At 41.4% G+C, this 21,707-nt stretch overlaps 1 non-coding gene across 1 annotated transcript; it reads right to left on the reverse strand.

Moving 5' to 3' along the window:
• Positions 1-20,810: 20,810 nt before the first annotated feature.
• On the reverse strand, positions 20,811-20,917 carry LOC138737806 (U6 spliceosomal RNA). The gene has a single exon (XR_011341248.1). It is a non-coding gene; the product is annotated as a U6 spliceosomal RNA (small nuclear RNA).
• Positions 20,918-21,707: the final 790 nt, after the last annotated feature.

Here is a 21,707-nt window from a genome sequence, read left to right on the forward strand (position 1 = left end):
GTAGAAATTGCTTCTTTCCTATTGTTTGAATTACAGGGTGTTTGCCTTCCAAACTCTGACAGTGACTGCATGATAGAAAAGGCAAGGGGATGGAATAGAACAATGAATCTTCCTTTGAAGACCAACTAGCAAGAGAATCACAAGCGAAACAATACCTATTTAAAAGAAAATATTGTCTGATCCAATCATCCTCTATAAATTTGGAGTTAAACAGGGAAGTTTGCAGATGATGTGATTGTAGCGTCTATACATATATTGCTTCCTATAGATCCTGTATGACCCCTTTTGAGTATTGCACTCCTTCTTTAGCTACATGTGACTTTTTAGCCACATGACAGGGAACACTCGTGTGCTGTATCGCTGACTATAAGTATACTTCATATCTGAGAACAAATGTCGTTATTGTTCCTAATTTCAACAGAATGCCAGACAGAAAATAAATTATACTTAGGACATGCCATTCACCTGGCTGTTTTTTTTAAACAGTTTCCTAAATAAAGTGTTAGTGAAGGAGTGAATAATAGCAATTTCCATCTGAAAACTCAAAACTATTTTATAATTTGATGTCACTTTACCTGGTAAAGTCTATTCAGGATATCAAGAGAAATCAGGATTCATGGAGTGTAGAATATTCAGATCCACATGAATTCCTCACCTCCAGACTCAATCAGTGAGGAATGGTAAGAACATACTTGGTCCCCTGTTCTACTCACTTCACACATACATCTGTGTGGCTCAGTATGACAATAACACCATCTACAAATTTGCCAACCATACAACGGTAGTGGGTTGAATAAAGAAAGGTGTTTAGTCAGCAGACTGGTTGGAGATTGAAAACTTGGCTGAATGGTGCACCAACAACAACCTCACACTCAATGTCACCAAAACCAAGGAGCTGATTGTTGATTTCAGGAAGAGAAAACAAGAGATATACCATCCAATGATCACTGAAGGATCAGAGGGTGAGCAAATTTAAGTTTTTGGGAGTCACTATCAAGGAGGATCTTTCCTGGACCTAATACACCAATGGAATTATAAAGAAAGCACATCAGTGCCTCCATTTCCTCAGGAGATTGCAGGGACTTGGTATGACATCAGAAACACTGGCAAATTTGTACAGATGCGTGGTGAAAGTTTGCTGACAGTCTGCAGCACGGTCTGATTATGGCAACGCCAATTCCCCTGAGAGTAAAGTCCTGCAAAAGGTAGTGGTCACAGCCCAGGACATCACAGGCAAAGACCTCCCCACCATCAAGAACATCTACAGAGAACGCTGCCTTCAATGAGCATCAGCAAACATTCTCCCCACAAGGATTCCCCCCCTCCCATCCAGCACACACTCTGTTCTCACTACTGCCATCAGGAAAGAGATATAAGTGCCACAAGACTCACACTACCAGGTTCAAGAACACCTGCTACCCCTCCACCATCAGACTCCTCAACAACAGTAAAGTCACCTTTATTTATTGTTCATACCATACTCGCAAGGTAAATATGAGATAACATTTCACCAGAGCAAGGAGTATATTTACATAAATAAGTTAGAATAGAAGTTAAACACATTAAAATAATAAGACGTATACAGTAAAAGTCCACGGTACACTATCCTCGTATGTTCTGGGAATTCAGGAGCCTGATGGCTTGAGGGAAAGAACTGTTGCCCAATCTAGACATAACAACCTGAGTCCAATGTTGTCTCCTACCAGATGGCAGAAGTGAGAACAATTTACAAGAGAGGTGTGTGGCATCCTTCACAATGTTTATTGCCGTTCACCTGAATCGAGTGTTATAGATGTCCTTCATGGTAGGAAGAGAGCCCACAATGATCTTTTCCACTGACCTTACTATCTTCTGCAGGGACTTGTGGTCCAAGCTTCCAAACCAGGTGGTGATGCAGTTGCACAGGATGCTCTCAATACATCCTCTGTAGAATGTAGTGAGGATGGAGGGAAGGAGATGAACTTTCCTCAGCCTTTGCAGGAAGTAGAGATGCTGCTGCACTTTCTTGACCATGGAGCTGGTGTTAAGGGATCAGGTGAGATTCTCCGCCAAGTGCCTTTCTAGGATCTTGATGATCTCAAGGGTGGAGCCGTCAATGGCCGTGGAATGTGGTCCCCCTGGGCTCTCCTGAAGGTGACAACCATCTCTTTTGTCTGTTTAATGTTCAGATACAGTTTTCTGGCTCTGCACCAGTCTGTTAGTGACTGCACCTCATCTTTGTATACTGACTCGTTATTCTTACTGATCAGGCCCAACACGGTTGTGTCATCAGCGAACATGATGATGATGATGGTTTGAGCTGTGTTTAGCTCCACAATCATGGATCAGCACAGTCAACAGCAATGGACAAACCACCCAGCCTGGGGGGTCCCATGCTCAGTGTGATGGTCTTGGAAGTGCTGTTAACCAATCCAGACTGCTTGAGGTCACCCAGACAGGAAGTCAAGAATCCAATTGCAAAGGAAGATGTTTAGACCCAGCAGGCTCAACTTCCTTATCAGGTACTGAGGATTACGTTGAATATCAAACTGAAGTCAATAAATAGCATTCAAACATAAAATTCATTTAAGGACTCTTATTTTGGCAATGTATTACTTTTTAAAATTCTCTCTGTATAACACAGTTTGTTTACATCAATTATCTGTTTATAGTTCTTTATTAGGTTACATGTGTACATTGTGTACAATTTTTTTGCATTACCGTTAAGTGAACGTCCGCAGGAAAAAGAATCTCAGGGTTGTATGTGATATCATTTATGTACTGTACTCTGACAGTAAATGTGAAATCTAAATAAGTGTCTCTTAGTGCTTCAGTGATTCCCTTCATTTTACCATTGGTGGTCATGCCATCAACTCTTTCAGTGTAAAGAGCTGGAATTTCTCCAAACTTTCACATCTCTCTCACTCCTTCTCCTCTTTAAGCATCTCTTTTAAGTCAACCTTTGACAAAACCTTTCTTTCTTCAGCCAGTATTTTTATTTACAGCTTTGTCTCATGTGAAGGACTTAGAACATAGATAACATAGAACATTACATCACATTACAGGCCCTTCGGCTTCCTCCACAAATGAAACCTTTCCTGACTCACACCCTTAACCCTCTATTTTTCTTGCATCCATGTGTCGATCCATGAATTTTTTCAATGTCCCTATTGTACCAACCTCCCCACAAGCCCTGGCAATGCATTCCAGACACCCACAAGTCTCCGTGTTAAAAAGAACTTCCCCCTGACAGCTCGCCTAAACTTTCCTTCCCTCATTTTTTACAGATGTCCTCTGGTGTTTGGTAGTCTTGCCCCAGGGAAATGGTAATGGCTCTCCACCCTATCTACGCCTTCATAATCTTCTGGACATATTTTAAGTCACCTCCCATCCTTCCTCATTCCAAAGAGAAAATCCCTAGCTTGCTCTTAACCTTGCCTCATGAGATAAGTTGTCCAATCCAGACCACATCCTGGAAAATCTCCTCTACATCCTCTCCCTAGTTTCCTAATAATTCTAGTAATGAGGCAACCAGATTTAAACACAACATTCTAAATGTGGTCTAACCAGAGTTTTATAGAGCTGCAACGTTACTTCATGACTCCAGAATTCAATTCCCTGACTGATGAATACCAGAATCGCATAAGCCTTCTTAATTACTCCATCAGCCTGTGCAGCAACCTTAAGAGATCTGTGGATTTGGACCCCACTGTTCTTCCACACTGTTAAGAATCCTGCTATTAACCATATGCTCCTTCGTTTGACCTTCCAAAATGCAACACTCTTCACTTATCCATAATGAACTCCATCTGCCACATTTCTGCCCAAATCTGCATCTTGACTATGTCCTGTTGTAACATAGTACAACTTTCTACACTATTCACAACACCTCAACCCTTCAGGTAATTTACAAAATTACTGACCACCCTTCTACATCCATGCTATTTATAAAAATCACAAAGCAGGCATCCCAGAACAGATCCCTGCAGAACTCTACAAGCCACTGACCTCCAGGCAGAATATTTCCATCTACTACTACCCTCTGCTTTCTACAGGGAAGAAAATTCCGAATCCACACAGCCAAGATAAAATGGATCCCGTGCCTCAAGATTTCTGAATGAGTCAATCATGAGGAACCTTGACAACTGCCTTAATGAATTCATAAACACCACATCTACTGCCCTATCTTCATCAATTTATTTTGTTACTTCTTCAAAAATCTCAATTAGGCCCATAAGGTATGGCCTACCCCTCACAAATCCATGCTACCTATCCCTCAGAAGATTATCCTTCTCTGAATGTTCAAAAATCCTGTCCCAAAGAAACCTCACCAACAGTTTGCCTGCTATCCAGAATGGCCTCTCATCTAGTCACCTTATCCACATACTATGTCAGGGATCCTTCTTGGACATACCTAATGCTTTACTGATTTACAGATGTGAGACTCACTGGTCTGTAACTCCCAGGATTCTCCTTATTAGCTTTTTTTTTAAACAAGGGGACCACATTTGCTATTTCCCAATCCTCTGGTACATCCCCAGTGGCAAAGATCATTGCTAAAGCCACAGTATTCTCTTCCCTCACTTTCTGTAGTAACCTGGGGTATATCTCATCTGGTCCCAGTAAATTATAAATTATAATGTTTATAAGAAGATCCAGCACTTCCTCTTTCTTAACCTCAACATACTTCAGCGCATAAGCTAGTTCTATATTGAACTCACATTGACCAGGGTCCCTCTCTCTGCTGAACACTGAAGCAAAGTATTCATTTAGGACCTTCCCTACTTCCTGTGATTCCAAGCATTCACTGCCTCTTTTGGACAAGTGGGCCTACCTTCACTCTTATCATCCTTCTGTTCTTCATGTATGCATAGATCTCTTCAGAGGTTTTCCTTCGTCCAGCTTGCTAAGGGCTTCTTGTGACCCCTTGTAGCATTCCTGGGTACTTTCTGAAGTTCCATTCTGGCTATCATAGTTTTCATGAGCCTTTCCTTTCATTTGCCTCCTAAATTCAATGGATGCTTCCTTCTTCCTCTTAACTATCCATGGTTACCTTATCCTACCATCTATTTGCTATTTCAGTAGAACAAATCTACCAGAACCCTGCACAAATGGTCCCTAAAATTTCTCCACATTCTTTCTGTCCTTTTCCCCAAGAACATCTGTTCCCATTTGACTCTCCCAAGTGTCTGCCTAATCCCATCATATTTAGCCCTTCCCCAATTATACACTTTACCATTTTGTCTACTCCTCTCCTTGTCCATAGCTATGATAAATGTCAGGATTACCGAAATGCTCCTTCACTGTGAGGTCTGTCACCTGATCAGATTCATTATTAGCACTCCATCCAGAATGGCCTCTCCTCTAGTCGCCTTATCCACATACTATGTCAGGGATCCTTCTTGGACATACCTAATGCTTTACTGATTTAAAGATGTATTCACTCCTATCTGTAAATAAATACATATGTTGCGTTGAACTGAAGCAAAATAGGAAGGTTTTTCTGATGTGGCGGTGTTGTTAAAAAGAGAAAAGCTACATAGAATTAATGAGAGGTTTTCTAAATTGAAGAGTGTTGTGTATAGAAAGTTGAACAGGATGAAGGATTCGAAGAGAAACGCAAAGACTTCAGATGTTTGAACCTTGAGCAAACAATGAGCTGCTGGTAGAATTCAGAAGATCAGGTAGCGTCCATGCGCAAAAATGACCAATCAATATTTCAAACCATTGAAACCTTCAAGTAAATCCAAGCTTATTAAAGCTGATACAAGGATGTATGATGAGAATTTTAACCTTGTTCAGGTTAAAAATGCAATATTTGGAATACTTGTTTGAAATGGTGGGAAGTTGGCCATCAAAATGACAATGATGAATTAGATAAGGACAGTGAATATAAAGAGGATGACACTGCAGCTTCAAACACTTAATTTTAAGGTAAATAATAGAATTCAAATTATATTCACCTTGGAAAAGGAACCAGATAAGAATCTCTAGCCATTATAATAAAGGTGGAAATGATGTAAAGAAATTTCATCTCAGATCCAACAAATTAGCTTCTGGTTTTCCTCCTGAATCAAGCTGGATCACTCACGTATTACAAAAGAGGGAATGAGTGCTTTTTTTATTGAACAAATCAGGCATCACAAACTTTCAAACTGCTTTGCAATGAGGTGCAGTCAATGAGGAGCTTGACATGTCCCTTATATGCAATGGAACGATCAAAGTTTTCTACAGTTGAAGTCCAAATATCTGGATGCCAAAAATCCAGAACTCATTAAAATCCAGACTTTAAGAAAACTCTCAAACATTTTTAGGTTGAGCGGGCTTTTGTGTGCATGTGTGTGTGTGCATGTATAACCACTACAGATGCACAGCTGCAGCAAGTGTTCCATTCCTACATCTTTGTATGATCTTGGAATTACTTGGAGGTTTCAGTGGTTTGAAATGTTGATTGGTCATTTTTGCGCATGGACGCTGCCTGACCTGCTGAATTCTACCAGCAACTCATTGTTTGCTCAAGGTTTCGAACATCTGCAGTCTTTGCGTTTCTCTTTGAGTCCTTCATCCTGTTCAACTTTCTATACACAACACTCTTCAATTTAGATAACCTCTCATTAATTCTATGCAGTGTTTCTCTTTTTAACAACACGTAATCACATCTCAAATAAATTTTGGAAATTGTGTTTTTAATTTTAAACATTTAAAAAATTGTTTACATTTTTGTCAGATGTTGACTTTAATCTTCTTCAATACTGCTCACTTTGATAAATGAAGTATTCTGTATTTGCTAATAAATAAATTATCTAAGTTTACCTGTTCATCCTTTTTATTCCTTCTTAAATGTGAATTTTAAAAGTATTGCCTGAGAATTCCAAAAATCCAGACTGACCCAATCCCTGAGCAGTCCAGATTTTAGAATTTCTACTCTTACAGTATAATGACTTTAGCTGATAATAGAAGATCAACATGCATCTTAAACTTGCTACTTTTCTGCCAATGCTTGCTCAAACCATACGGTGATTATAAATAATGTAGAGAAGTTTTAAAAGAAGTGTTAAAGTAATATGAAAGATGACATTTTTTGCAGGGACACAAAATTGTATCAAAAATCTTGGCCCAGAATTAAACTAGCAGGTATTCATCCATCGAGATGGCAACAAGTCTGAGACCTCTGTGAAGACACTGTCAGTCACTTAAATCCTGCTTGAGGCCCATATAATTGATAGTGTGTAGGTTCTGTCATTGGATTCCATGTGGAATTCAGCAGTGGAGCTCAATGTTGCTGAGATTTCCACAGCATTTATGCCAGGGATTAGGCTCTTGGACGTTGAGGCAGATTAGCTTTGGTACAGGATTCCTGAGCTCAATAATTTCTAAGGGGTTTGGAAATGGGGAAGCAAATCCCATATTTAAGAAAAACCTTTCTAGCTTCAGCAGGATTCTTTTTCTTTTTATTTAAAAAACTCCAGTTTTGCTCAATGCTTTAATTACTGATGTAATAGACAATTTTATTTCTAAAATAAATTCAATCTTATAATATTTTTTTATTTTTAATTGTTTTAACCGTTTCTGGATTTCAGATACATTTAAAAATTGTTGACAACTCACAAAATTGGACTGGAGATTTTCTGGCTGTTTATGACTTTGTGCACTGAAGCTTCTCCAGTGCACCACCTAAAACGACTTGAATTTTCCTATCAAAGATCGTGATGCATAAGGTCTTTACATTCCAGTTCTGTCACAAAGAGATGCAATTGTGATGCTATTGTGACTCAAGTCACAAAGTTGATCCCTCCTCAGCTGGTAATATAAAGATATTTCATGATGAAAAAGAGAACTTTCATACCATAACATTTTACTTCCTTCCTACGCTCTGCACAATACACTTATGCCAAGAAAGTCTCGCCAATGGCAAGGCAGTGTAAGTGTCCTGTAAACTGCAGCAGCCATATGCTGTGAGTTGTAAATCACCACAGGTTGCTGGATGATTGGGTTTGTTTTATCATTAGGCTCAGATAAAGGGCAACCCTGAGTGAGCTCATGAAATAGTTGTACACGTGTATTAACTGGCCATTAAAATCACTTTAGAAAATTTGAGCTCATGCCTCACTGCATTAGTACATATTTATGATGAAATTTGTACTTCTGCAAAGCCCATTTGCCTCTCCAACAAAGAATGGAACGTGTTTAGGTTGTGGATTTCTGTTAGAATTTTTTTCAAATTTTTAATCTTGTTTTTTGTCCTTTCATCTCAATTTCACATTTTACTCTTTCTCCAAATGAGTTGACACCAGTTCATGTTACTTCCTGTTCGGCTTTTTCCTGTTTCACAACTCTTCCAGCCTATTGGCTGCAGAAAAAGTCGGAGATGTTTTGAGATGGCACGTTAGCAAAGTTTTGGACAAATCTCGACCTTAACAGCATTTTATATTCTGAAAATCAAACACTGCTTTTCAAACCACTTACCTTGGAAGTAACTAATGCCTCCCACTTAATTCCTCCCAATGGCTGATCTATGTCCTCTGGCATTATATCTGCAATGTCCCACAATACTACATTGTGCATTGCTTGCATTTTGACTCTCTAACTGCCCTTTTTGATCCCTTCATTTCCCCTTGGGTGCACCCTAAGAATATTTTAAACCCTCTGAATTCATTCCATCAACAGACATTTTCTAAAAACTTCAAATTTGAAAGCAACTCTGGTTCTGAAGTGGTTCGAGGGCCCTTAATGCTGGGTTATATCAACAGCTGATTGTCAACATATCCAACAAGCCTGTCTTCTGATGTCTTCAGTTTAATCTCCCCAATGTAAAGTGAGATGAGATGACAGTGACTGATCAAAATTAAATTGTTTAGTCACGAATTTTCTTATTCTTTCTGCAAAGACATCAAACTCCAAAACAGGAAGAAACAGAACAACTTTTCATTCTTGCAACTTCTAATCACCTTAAAAATCTACAGGAAATAGAACGTTTTCCCATTGGTTTAAGGAATAGTGCACCATGTACATTGGACCAGCAAATTATCCTGTGACATCTTCATTGCAAATTCATTCAGGTCCATGATTTATTCATGACGGGCATAAAATGGCATGGATATCATCCAGTGATTGATGACATTTTGTTGTGTATTTTCTGTTTTAAACAACAGTATGATCTGTGAATAGCAGTAATCAACCTTGTGCTACATGGACTGGATATTTTGAATCTTCGGGCTTTTTCTGAAGATGAACTGACAACATCTCATGAGATGAGACGTAGGTTTATCCTGTTAAAATAACCATTTTGACTTTTGTGACATTTTCTATCTCAAATAATGTCTTATTTTTTCACCTTAATTTGTATAAAAGGCGGTGCCACAATTCCTCAGACTGGCAATCCATGTTCAAAAGCTCAGATGCTTTCGAGCTACCTCTATGCAAAGCAACTCCACTGCTTTCAAGATTGAGAATGGGAAAGATAGAGAGTAAAGTAAGAAAATGTGAGGAGGGAGAGGAAAGAGTGGAGGAGAGTGGTGAGGAAATCTATGAAAGTGAGGATAAAGAGGAAGAAATAATAGCAGGAGAATGGGAGAGAGAGAGAGAGAGAGAAAGGGGTAAAAAAGAAAGAAGAGCCAGGGACCACAGAACAAAGCGATGTAATCTGCGTGTTTCTGGTGCAACAATAAATGAGCTTGTTCTTGGTGGGACTTGATAAGTGCACCCTTTTGTATGATTAATCCACACAGATGGCCTTTGCTCATGGCATCGAGGCATACCCAACTCACTCTCTGCAACAATACAGGTGAGGACATCATTGAACATACAATACCTATTTGCCCCTGGTTCTGTTATCTTTGTGCTCAGAATTCATAATTTCTCTTTACATAACAGAGCAGAATGTTCAGTTGTGTGAAACTTCCCAACTTCTTACACTCAACCCTCAACACAAGCTCACTTTAAAGAGGCAACTAATTGCTGGTTAGCAGTGGACTGACTTCAACTGGTTGTTGCAATTGCCAAGAAGTTTATGGTCCTTTTCTTCAATGTTGGAGCAGAGTGCTCAGGACTATTGAATACATGGAAACCAAGGCTTCTGAAAATTCATGCTTTAAATGAAGGCAAAGGTAGAAATTCACTACAAAGTCCAGTTCCTCATGGGATTAGTCCAGAATGCTATCTTGGTTGGCATGGGTGCATTGGGCTGAAGGGCCTGTCCCATGCTGCATCACTCAAAGCATGGAAGAATGAGCAGCTGATTCAGAGGATAAGAGAAGCTGTTAGAGGGGAGATGATAGGATAGAGAAGGATAAAAAAAATTCTCGCAGAAGGTCTTCAATACAAAAAACTACCCCTACAACCAAAGGATGATAACAGAACAACATGGATCTTAGCCAAGAGCTTTATTCATTTTTGGGAGCTGTTTATTACTAGCAAGACAGCATTTATTGGCCAGCTGCAAATGCCTTCAAGAAGGTAATGGTGAACTGCCAGCTTGAACTGCAACAGTTGTATAGTGTTGTGCTGGGAGATTCAAGATTTATACCCAGCGATAACAAATTAATGACCTGGGTGTTCATCCTAGCTACACATGGAGCTGCTCCAAAATCCTCAGTTGGGACCAAAACTTGAATTGGTCAGCTAAATGCTGAGCATATTAACCATGATCAGATCGTGGCCTTTACCACTGGATTTGTGATATTCAGCAGTGTGGAGGAATAAGGCAAAGGTTAACTGGAAACTGAATGGAATATGAGAAAAGGTTAGACAAGCTTATCTTGTATTCATTGGACTTGAGAAGAATGAGAGGAGACATGACTAACCAAATAGATCCTGAAGAGTACTGACTGGTTGGATGTCATCTCTAGTGGGAGAAAGCAGAATGTGGGGGGGGGGGGTGTCTTTCATTCAAAATAAGGGAGCATCCACTTAAATCACAAACTGACATTTTTTTCTTTCTCAAAGGATCCTGAATCAGATTTCAGATTTATTTATTTATTTATTGTCACATACAATTCTGAGATTCCTTTTCCTGCAGTCGTGGCAGAATTACCACTAATTGATAGTGCAAAAACTGAACTGTAAACATCATAAAACATGTAAACAACAAAGAACTGTAAACAGATAACAAATGTAAACAAACTGACCCTGCAATACAGAGAGAACAAAAAGAAAATCAATAAATTGCACAAGAGTCCTTAAATGAGTCTCTGATTGAGTTTGTTATTGAGGGATCTGATGGTGGAGGGGTAGCAGCTGTTCCTGAACCTGGTGGTGCGAGTCTTATGGCACCTATACATGAGAATAGAGCATATGTTGCGTGGTGTGGGTCCTTGATGATTGCTGCTGCTTGCCAACGGCAGTGTTCCCTGAAGATGTACTCAATAGTGGGGAGGGTTTTGCCTGTGACTTCCTGGGCTGTGTCCGCTACCTTTTGGAGACCTTTACACTCAGGGATCTTGATGTTTCCATACCAGACCATGAGATAGCCGGTCAGCACACTTTCATCACACCTCTGAAGAATTTTACCAGGGTTTCTGGTGTGATACAAAACCTCCGCAAACTCCTGAGGAAGTAGGGGCGCTGACATGTTTTCTTCACGATGTGCTAGGTCCTGGAAAGATCTTCCAAGATAGTGACTCCCAAGAACTTAAATTTGCTCACCCACTCCACCTCTGATCCTCTAATAATCACTGGATTGTATACCTCTGGTTTTCCATTCCTGATGTCAACAATCAGCTCCTCAGTTTTGGTGATATTGAGTGCAAGGTTGTTGTTGGTGAACCATTCAGCCAAGGTTTTAGTCTCCATACTGTAGGTTGATGGTGTTATTGTCATACTGGGCTACATAGTTGTAGGTGTAAAGTGAGTAGAGCAGGGGAATAAGAATGCAGCCCTGTGGTCTTCAAGTACTGATGGAGATTGTAGAGGAGAAGTTCTTACCAATCTTCACTGATTGTGGTCTGGAGGTAATGAAATCCATGATCCATGATTCAATTACACAGTGGGTGTTAACACCCAGGTCATGGAGTTTGCTGATCAGTTTTTGATGGGATGATGGTGTTAAATGCCAAACTGTAGTCGATAAAGAGCATTCTGATGTATGCTTCTTTGCTGTCCAGGTGTTCCATGGCTTTGTGTAGAGCCAGTGAGATGGCATCCACCATAGACCTGTTACTACAATAGGTGAACTGGAATGTATTCATGTCATCGCTCAGACAGGAGGTGATATGTTTCATCACCAGCCTTGCAAAACACTTTAACACTACTGATGTAAGTGCGACTGGTCAAACTTTCTTTTGAACTTTCTTTTTCATAGAAGCCGTATTTTTGAATATTTTTAAGGCAAAGGTAGATGAATTACTGATAAAAAAGAGGTAAAATTTACTGTGAGTGAATGGTACTGCAGAGTTGAACTTACAATCTGGTCAGCCATGATTTTATTCACCCAATTGGCTTACACTTGTTCCTGGTCCACATGTTCATATGAAGACTGGACTGAGTTTTTCAGACTGCACTGTCTGTGAAAAACCAATCCAACAGTAACACAAGCAAGCACAACTCCAATTACCTTTAAACCAGTGGCCCCACTGCTTATCAGCACCATGTGCACACAAGCACATGCTGACCGTCAAACACCAATTTGCACAAATCCTCTTTTAAGCATATTTTATTCTCCTTACATTCCCACCAACACCCCCAGATTATAACTTGACCACTCCACTTACCTACGCATTTGTGGAAATACACATTGTGGAAAGTGAAGTTGCTAGAGAAAACCAATGCCGTCATAGAAAACCCATGCAGTCAGAACTGGAGGTCAAGGATGAGCAGGGGTTATCAGAGCTGTGAGGTTGAAGCTCCACCAACTGTGCGTGAAGCTGTAAGAGTTGCCACCGCACTCAATTTCATCAGCCTGTGACATTCCATACCTCTGATAAAGGCAATACGGTAAGTGGTATAAAGCTCTGTAGGGCTTGTTTGCATGTGCAAGAGTGTCAGGAGACACTTGTGTTTCCACGGATATAGGGAGTCAGTGCCTGCAGACATCACTTAGGTAACCAAGCAACGTTTAATAACAGCTGGGGCTTCCATTCTTCATTGTGACTGAAGATGCCCACATGATGTCATGCCAGCTAACATGCTGTAGTTGTTTCTCCTTGTTCTTTTTGTGAGTTAAGATTTGATTAGATGGCTGATTGAAGACAAAGGATACTTGCTTTAAAGCAGGGCTGATGATCCTGAATGCTTAAGAAATAACAAGGAGCAAGGTGCGCCACTTAATTCTCGAACCGTCACTTGCAGGCTCAGGCTCTTGCGAGAGGGGAGCCGGAACACCAACAAGCTGGACATTAGCACTTATGGCATCATCAAGGAGAGAAATGAAAGAGAGGTTCGGCAGCAGTTATTTTGGCTGACGATGACTTCTGAACTGAACTGTCGACTTATTAAATTTAATGTTTGCATTGAATTGTTAAACAATTAAATTTAGTGTTTGTACAGCCTCATGAAATCATAGGAACATAGGAAGTAGGAACAGGAGTAGGCCAAAAATGGCCCATCGAGCCTGATTCGCCATTCAATACGATCATGACTGATCTAATTTATGACCTAACTCCACCTACCTGCCTTCTCCCCATATCCCCTAATTCCTTTATCATGTAAAAATTTATCTAACTGAATTTTAAATATGTTTAATGAAGCAGCCTCAACCACTTCCCTGGTTAGAGAATTCCAAATATTCACTAATCTCTGGGAAAAAACTATTTTTCCTCATCTCTGTCCTAAATCTACTCCCCCGAATCTTGAGACTGTGTCCTCTCGTTTTAGTTTCCCCGGCCAGTTCAAAAAACCTTCCTACATCTATCCTATCCATACCCTTCATAATCCTATATGTTTCTATAAGATCTCCTCTCATTCTTCTGAACTCGAGCGAATACAATCCTAGATGATTTAATCTTTCATCATAAGTCAACTCCTTTATCCCAGGGTTCAACCTAGTAAACCTCCTCTGGACCGTCTCCAAAGCCAGTATATCCTTCCTCAAATATGGAGACCAGTACTCCAGGTGCGGTCTCACCAGTACCTTATAAAGTTGCAACATTACCTCCCTACTCCTGAATTCAATTCCACTAGCGATGAAGGCCAACATTCCATTTGCCTTCTTATAACCTGCTGCACCTGCAACCTAACTTTTTGCGATTCATGCACAAGCACTCCCAAGTCCCTCTGCACAACAGCATGCTGTAGTTTTTCACCCTTAAATAATATCAGCTCTTTTATTTATTTTCTTTACTCTATTTTATTTGTTGTTGTCTTTTTCTATTTGTTTTAACTTACTCTTCGAAGCATTTTGCCTCTCATCTTTCTAGGATCTTTTTGCCCACTCATCCAGCTTAACTATATCCCTCTGCAGACTCTCCACATCCTCATTATAATTTGCTCTTCCACTCAATTTGGTGTCATCCGCAAACTTGGCTACACCACATTTTGTCCCCTCCTCCAAGTCATCAATATAAATGATGAACAGTTGTGGGCCTAACACTGACCCCTGCGGCACTCCACTTACCACTCTCTGCCAACCTGAAAAACTCCAATTTATCCCGACTCTCTGCCTCCTGTCAGACAACCAATTTTCAATCCAGGCCAATATACTTCCCCGGACTCCACTTTCCTGTAACTTACTGATAAGTCTCTTGTGTGGCACATTATCAAACACTTTCTGGAAATCCAAATACACAACATCAACCTGTTCCCCTCTATCCACTGCACCCATTATATCCTCAAAGAATCCTAACAAGTTTGTCAAACAAGATCTTCCCTTTCTAAAACCATGCTGCGTCTGCCTGATTGAACCCTTACGTTCCAAAAGTTTCACTATTTCATCTTTAATGACGGCTTCAAGCATTTTTCCAACTACAGACGTCAAGCTAATTGGCCAATAATTTCCAGTCTTCTGCCTACATCCCTTCTTAAAAAGTGGCATGACATTTGCTGTCTTCCAATCTGCTGGGACCTGCCCAGAATATAAGGAATTTTGGTATATGACCTCCAATGCATCAACTATAACTTCTGCCATTTCCTTCAGAACCCTTGGATTCATATAATCAGGACCAGGTGATTTGTCTGGCTTTAGTCCCATTAGTTTCTCCATCACTACTTCCTTTGTAACAACTATTTTATCAAGGCCCTCCCCAACATTCGCATCCTTAACTCCACACTTGGGCATGCTGGACGTGTCTTCCACCGTGAAGACTGACACAAAATATTTGTTCAATGCCTCGGCCATTTCCTCATTTTTTGCTACCAGATTTCCTTTCTCATCCTCCAAGAGTCCTATGTTAACTCTGGCCACCCTCTTCCATTTTATATATTTATAAAATTTTTGCTTTCTGTTTTTATATTTTGTGCCAATTTAGTTTCATAATCTTTTTTCCCATTTCTTATTACCCACTTTGTAACCCCTTGTTGTCTCTTCAATCCCAATCTTCCAGTTTCCCACTGCTCTTTGCAGCTTTGTACACCTGCGCCTTCAATTTTATACTCTCCTTTATTTCCTTTGTTAACCACGGTTGATTTTTTCCTCCCTTGCTGCCCTTTTTCCTGACCAGAATATATTTTTGTTGCGCATTACAAAATATTTCTATGAAAATCTTCCATTGTTCCTCAACTGTTTCATCAATTAGTCCGTGCTCCCAGTCCACTCTGCCCAATTCCTCCCTCATCCTATGGTAGTCACCCCTATTTAAACATAATATATTAGTTTTAGATCTAACTATTTCCCCTTCCATCTGAATGAGAAATTCAATCATACTATGATCGCTATTTCCCAGATGGTTTCTGACTATTACATCATTTAATCTACCTATCTCATTGCACAACACTAGATCCAGGGGAGCATTTTCTCTTGTGGGTTCCTTAATATGAAGTCCTCTTCCAGACTCCCACAACCAACTTGATTTTCCCAATCTATGTGGAAGTTAAAGTCCCCCATGACTACTGCCATATCATTATTATATGCCTCACTTATCTCTCTATTTATTTCCTGTGCCACTAAACTATTGTTATTTGGTGGGCGATAGATAACACCCACCAATAATTTTTTCCCTTTGTTATTCTTTATCTCTACCCAAATGGATTCAACATTATGCTCTTTAGATCTTATATCATCCCTCACTACTGCCTGGAGCTCATCTTTGATTAAGAGTGCAACTCCACCTCCCTTACCATCCTGTCTATCTCTTTGCACCACCTGATACCCTTGAAAGATTAATTCCCATTTAGGGTCACCTTGTAGCCAAGTTTCCATGATGGCTACCCAATCATAGGCATGGGTACCAATTTGCGCATCAAGTTCACTAACTTTATTTCTAATACTGCGGGCATTCAGATAAAGTGCCCTTATGTTCTTTGTCCTTTTAATATCTAGTGACTTCTGTAACCTTTTCTTTTGATTTTTCTGCCCACTATTTTCTTTGTAATTTTCTTAACATTATCATTGACCTGAAAACTCACTGCACCATCTGATTTTTTACTTTCTCCTCCCAACATTACTTTTCCTATTTTACTTTTCTTGGCTATTACTTTATCTTCCCTACCCTTTTCCCTATCACTCTGGTTCCCATACCCCTGCCAAATTAGTTTAAACCTTGCCCCACTGCTGTACCAAACATACTTGCCAAAATGTTGACACCTTTTGGATTTAGATGCAACCCATCCCTCTTGTAAAGATCATGCCTTCCCCAAAAGAGATCCCAATGATCCAAGAAGCCAAATCCTTGCCTTGTACACCAGCCCATCAGCCACACATTCATTTTCCTTATCCTTACATTCTTTTCATCACTTGCATTTGGAACAAGTAGTAATCCCGCGATCACCACCCTAGCATTGCTGTCTTTCAGCTTTCGTCCCAGCTCATTGTAATCCCTTTTCATTAACTCCTCCCTTTTCTTGTCAATGTCGTTTGTACCCACATGTACCAAGACATCAGGCTGCTCTCCATCTCCTCTCAGAATATTCTGGAACCGATTTGTGATATCTCGTACCCTTGCACCAGGAAGGCAGCACACCATGCAGGTATACTTATCTGGCTCACAGAACCTCCTGTCTGTACCCTTGACAATGGAGTCCCCAATCACTACTGCGTTTCTCCTTTTCATTTTCTTTTGCACCACTCTGCCAGGCTCATTACCATTGACCTGGTGCCCATGGCCATCTTCTGTCCGGTCATCTCCCTCAACAGAATCCAACACAACATAACTGTTGCTGAGTGGGATAGTCACTGGTGTGCTCTCCGTTTTTCTCACTTTTTTCTTTCCCCCCCTGACGGTTTCCCACTTACCTGACACAGGTTCTGGAGTATTTATCGCCCTGAAAGTTGAGTCGATTAACTCCTCACTCTCCCTTACAAGCCGCAGGTCATCAATCTGCAACTCCATAAACCTAATTTGCTCCCTTAGTAACTGCAACTCGGTACACCTGGTGCAGATGTGGCCATTTGGGAGGGTGGAGGTCACCCATTGTTCTCACATCTGATACCCAGTACAGAGCACTAACCCTATTGGCATGATTCTGAATACGAAGGCAAATAACTCAGCATACCTTTTCTCCTTGACTGCTTTCGCTGAAGCCTGATAAGTCAAATTCAGGAATCTCACTCCTTCACCGCTCCACTCACTCACTGAGCCGCTCCTTGCTGGCCGCTCCCTCCCCTTTCACTCCTTTTATTGACCCCTTGACCAATTAACCCTGTCACTTTCTGCAAGCTCCTCCTCCTCTGACTCACAACCTGACTCTCTCCAAGCTCCTCCTCTGACTCCCAGCCGAACCAAACTAACAGTTAAGAGTCCTTCTTTCTTGCTTCCAGTAACAATTTTATTAAAGACATTTAGAGAAATAGTGACATTTGACACAAAGAAAATTCTCCTCTTTGATGTTTTGAATGATGGCTTGTCCTCTGTATAAAAAAAAAACATTAAATATATTTGTGACGTCTGGTTTATTTTTGCATCAAGGACAGAATTAGAGGCTCCCAAGTCCAATTTAAAAATTGTAATGGAGAAAACAGATGAATGAGTTTTGGTTTTGAAACTGAATTTTGTGACAAATACCAGAGCACCACAGGGCTGTGTTCTTAGCCCCCTGCTCTACTCACTGGCTCGGTACGACAATAACACCATCTACAAATTCGCTGATGATACCACAATAGTGGGTTGTATAAAGGAAGGGGATGAGTTAGCACACAGGATGGAGATTGCAAACTTGGCTGAATGGTGCACCATCAACCACCTTGCACTCAATGTCACCAATACTCAGGAGCTGATTGTTGACTTCAGGAAAGAAAAGCCAGAGGTAAACAATCCAGTGATCAATGGAAAATTGTAGGTGGAGAGGGTGAGCAAATTTGCGTTCTTGGGAGTTACCATCTCGGAGGATCTTTCCTGTACCCAACACACCAATTGCATCATGAGAAAGCACGTCAGCACCTCTACTTCCTCATCAGTTTGTGGACACCAGAAACCCTGGCTAAATTCTCCAGAGGTGTGGTTGTAAGTATGCAGACTGGTATGCGGACATCAATATCCTTGAAAGTAAAACCCTCCAGAATGGAATAGACACAGCTAAGGACATCACAGGAAAAACCCTCCCCACTAATGGGAACATCTACAGGGAACGCTGTCTTTAGAGAGCAACAGCAATTATCAAAGCAATTACCACCCAGCACACGCTCTGTTCTCACTGCTACCATCAGGAAAAAGGTATAGGTGCCACAAGTCTCGCAGCACCAGGTTCACGTTGAGGAGTCCACCATCAGACTCCTCAATGACAAGGTCAATAAAAGACTAATTTAAGGACTCTGACTTGTGAACTTCATTTATTTTCTTTTTTCAATTCTCTCTGTATTGCAGTCAGTTTGCTTAAATTTGTTATCTTTTTGCAGTTCAGAATCAGAATTTATTGTCATGAACAAGTCATTAAATTCGGTGTTTTGCGGCAGTATCTTCGTGTAAACATTCATATTTATAATTATATAATTAAAAAAATTTAAATGGTAGTGCATGAAATGTAAGGCAACGTCCTTGGTTCATTGATAGTTCAGAATGCCAGTGGGGAAGAAGCTGTCCTTGTGCCATTGAGTTCTCATCTTTATGCACCTATATCATTTTCCCCGATGGTAGCAGAGTGAAGAGGGCATGGGAGTTTTTGAGGATAGAGGCTGCTTTTTTAAGACACTGCCTCATGCAGATGTCCTTGATGGAATGAAGTCTGGTGCCTGTGATGTCACAGGATGAGTTAACAACCCTCTGGAATTTATTCTTGTCCTGAGAGTTGATGTTTCTGTACCAGGCAGTAATGCACCAGCCAGAATGTTCTCCATGGTACACCTATAGATGTTCATGAGAGTTTTCGGTGACATACTGAATCTCCTCAGACATCTCACGAATTATAGCCACTGGTAAGCCTTCTTTGTGATTGTATCAACATGGAAGCTCCAGGACAGATCTCAGAGATGTTGACACCCAGGAATTTGAAGTTCTTCACCCTCTTCACTATTGAGCTCTCAATAAAGACGGGGTCATGTTCCCCTGACTTCCTCCTGAAGTCCACAAACATTTCCTTGGTTTGCTGGCATTGAGCACAAGCTTGTTGTTGTTATATCATTCAACGAGCTGTTCTATCTTCTTCCTGTACACTTCCTCATTGCTGAGGTGTCATCCACAAACCTGTAGATAGCATTGGAATTGTGCCTGGCCACACAGTCATGGGTGCCTGTATTGATAATCAGTAAGGAGGTGACATTGTTCTTTTTTTGTTTACATGTATATGCTGTCAGCAGCTTTTTTTGCACTACCAATTAGTGGTAATTCTGTACCACCGGCAGCAAAAAAGAATCTCAGGATTGTAGGTGATGTCATGTATGTACTCTGACAATAAAGCTGAAATTTGAATATAGCTATGGTCAGAGGGCAAGAGGTTTGTGTGGTGCAGATTAGTGATATTGATCGAATATCAATCTTGTCAAGGCAGTTATTGCACAGCAGTACTCAAAACAAGCAAGTTTCCATTATGGCTATAAATGATATTTCTTTCTTTGGCTTAGCTTCGCGGACGAAGATTTATGGAGGGGTAATGTCCACGTCAGCTGCAGGCTCGTTTGTGGCTGACAAGTCCGATGCGGGGCAGGTAGACACGGTTGCAGCGGTTGCAAGGGAAAATTGGTTGGTTGGGGTTGGGTGTTGGGTTTTTCCTCCTTTGTCTTTTGTCAGTGAGGTGGGCTCTGCGGTCTTCTTCAAAGGAGGTTGCTGCCCGCCAAACTGTGAGGTGCCAAGATGCACGGTTTGAGGCGATATCAGCCCACTGGCGGTGGTCAATGTGGCAGGCACCAAGAGATTTCTTTAGGCAGTCCTTGTACATATTGAGGAAATGGTATATCTAAACTATATTGCACAGAATCTGCAAATTATCTCAGGTCTAATGGAGTAAATGAAGGGTGCCTGTGAAAAACCAAAAGACTGTACAACAGGCGTTATTCGATATAAAACTCCACAGAGCCAGCTGTGAGAGTGTGCTGCTGTTTGGTGTGAGCTCTGAGAGTGTGACGTCAAAGGGCCGACGCAGGATTATATCCCGGAGGGTGATTGACACCTGGCTGGGTGGGGCTTGGTCCATTCAGGTCAGCTGATTGACAGCCGGCCAGGTGTTGTTTTGTCCCCATGCTGTTCTGCAGGTACAGAGGTTGCCCCCTGCAGTAGGCCAGTTGTGTACCACCACATTCACCCGCTTCTTTAAAATTGACCCCGAGGGTTGGGGGGAGTTGCAGTAAAAGCCCCAACATTTTTTTTTCTTTTCTTTTAAAAAATTTACACTTCACGAATTTGTGTGTCATTTTTGCGCAGGGGCCATGCTAATCTTCTCTGTATCGTTCCTATTTTAGTATATGTGCTGCCGAAGCGAGCATGTAAAAGCCCCAACATATACAATATTGACAAATTAAGATGGTCCGGTGGCCGTTGAAGTCTCTGCGAGCATCATAGGACTGGCTCCTGGTCACTGATCGGTGAGGATGTGGGAGGGCTGGGGGCAGGGGCCGGAATGGATGGCATGGTGCAAGGCGGAGAGGAGGCTGGGGTTGAGTTGTGTGCATCACATCGGATGTGCAGGGGGGGGCGACCATGCAGACCCGGCACGCCTCAGTCATGGTCCTGACATCCCTAATGGAGGTTCTGGGACTTGATGAAGTGGTATAAGCGGGTGATTCCCAGGTGGCAGAGGGACTCGTGCAGTGCCTTCAGCTGGTCATCGTGGAGTGACACACAGGTCTGGGAGAGGGCATCGGGGGGAGTCATTCAACTTCCCAGCCGATATTGGCTGTATGTTGCCAGCTTGAATCTCATTCTTGATCTTGCCCGTGTGTAGTGTTGAACATGAACGCTACTGCCCACTGGTCAGTGAGGAGGGTGAACCTCCTGCCAGCCAGGTAGTGGCACCAGTAACGGACCGCTTCCACAAACGCCTGGGCTTCCTTTTCAATGGTGGAGTGCCCTAGCTCAGAGCTGTGGAGGGTCCTGGAAAATAAGGCGACCGGGCACCCCCTTTGGTTGAGGGTTGTGGCCAGGGCTACATTGGAGGCATCACTCTCCACTTGGAAGGGGGAGTCCTCGTCCACAGTATGCATCGTGGCATGTGCGATGTCCTGCCTGATGCGCATAAATGCTGCCTGCGCCTCGGGTGGGAGGAGAATTGTGGTG

Source organism: Narcine bancroftii, chromosome 6 (genome assembly GCF_036971445.1).
Source record: "Narcine bancroftii isolate sNarBan1 chromosome 6, sNarBan1.hap1, whole genome shotgun sequence".
NCBI classification, from domain to species: domain Eukaryota; kingdom Metazoa; phylum Chordata; class Chondrichthyes; order Torpediniformes; family Narcinidae; genus Narcine; species Narcine bancroftii.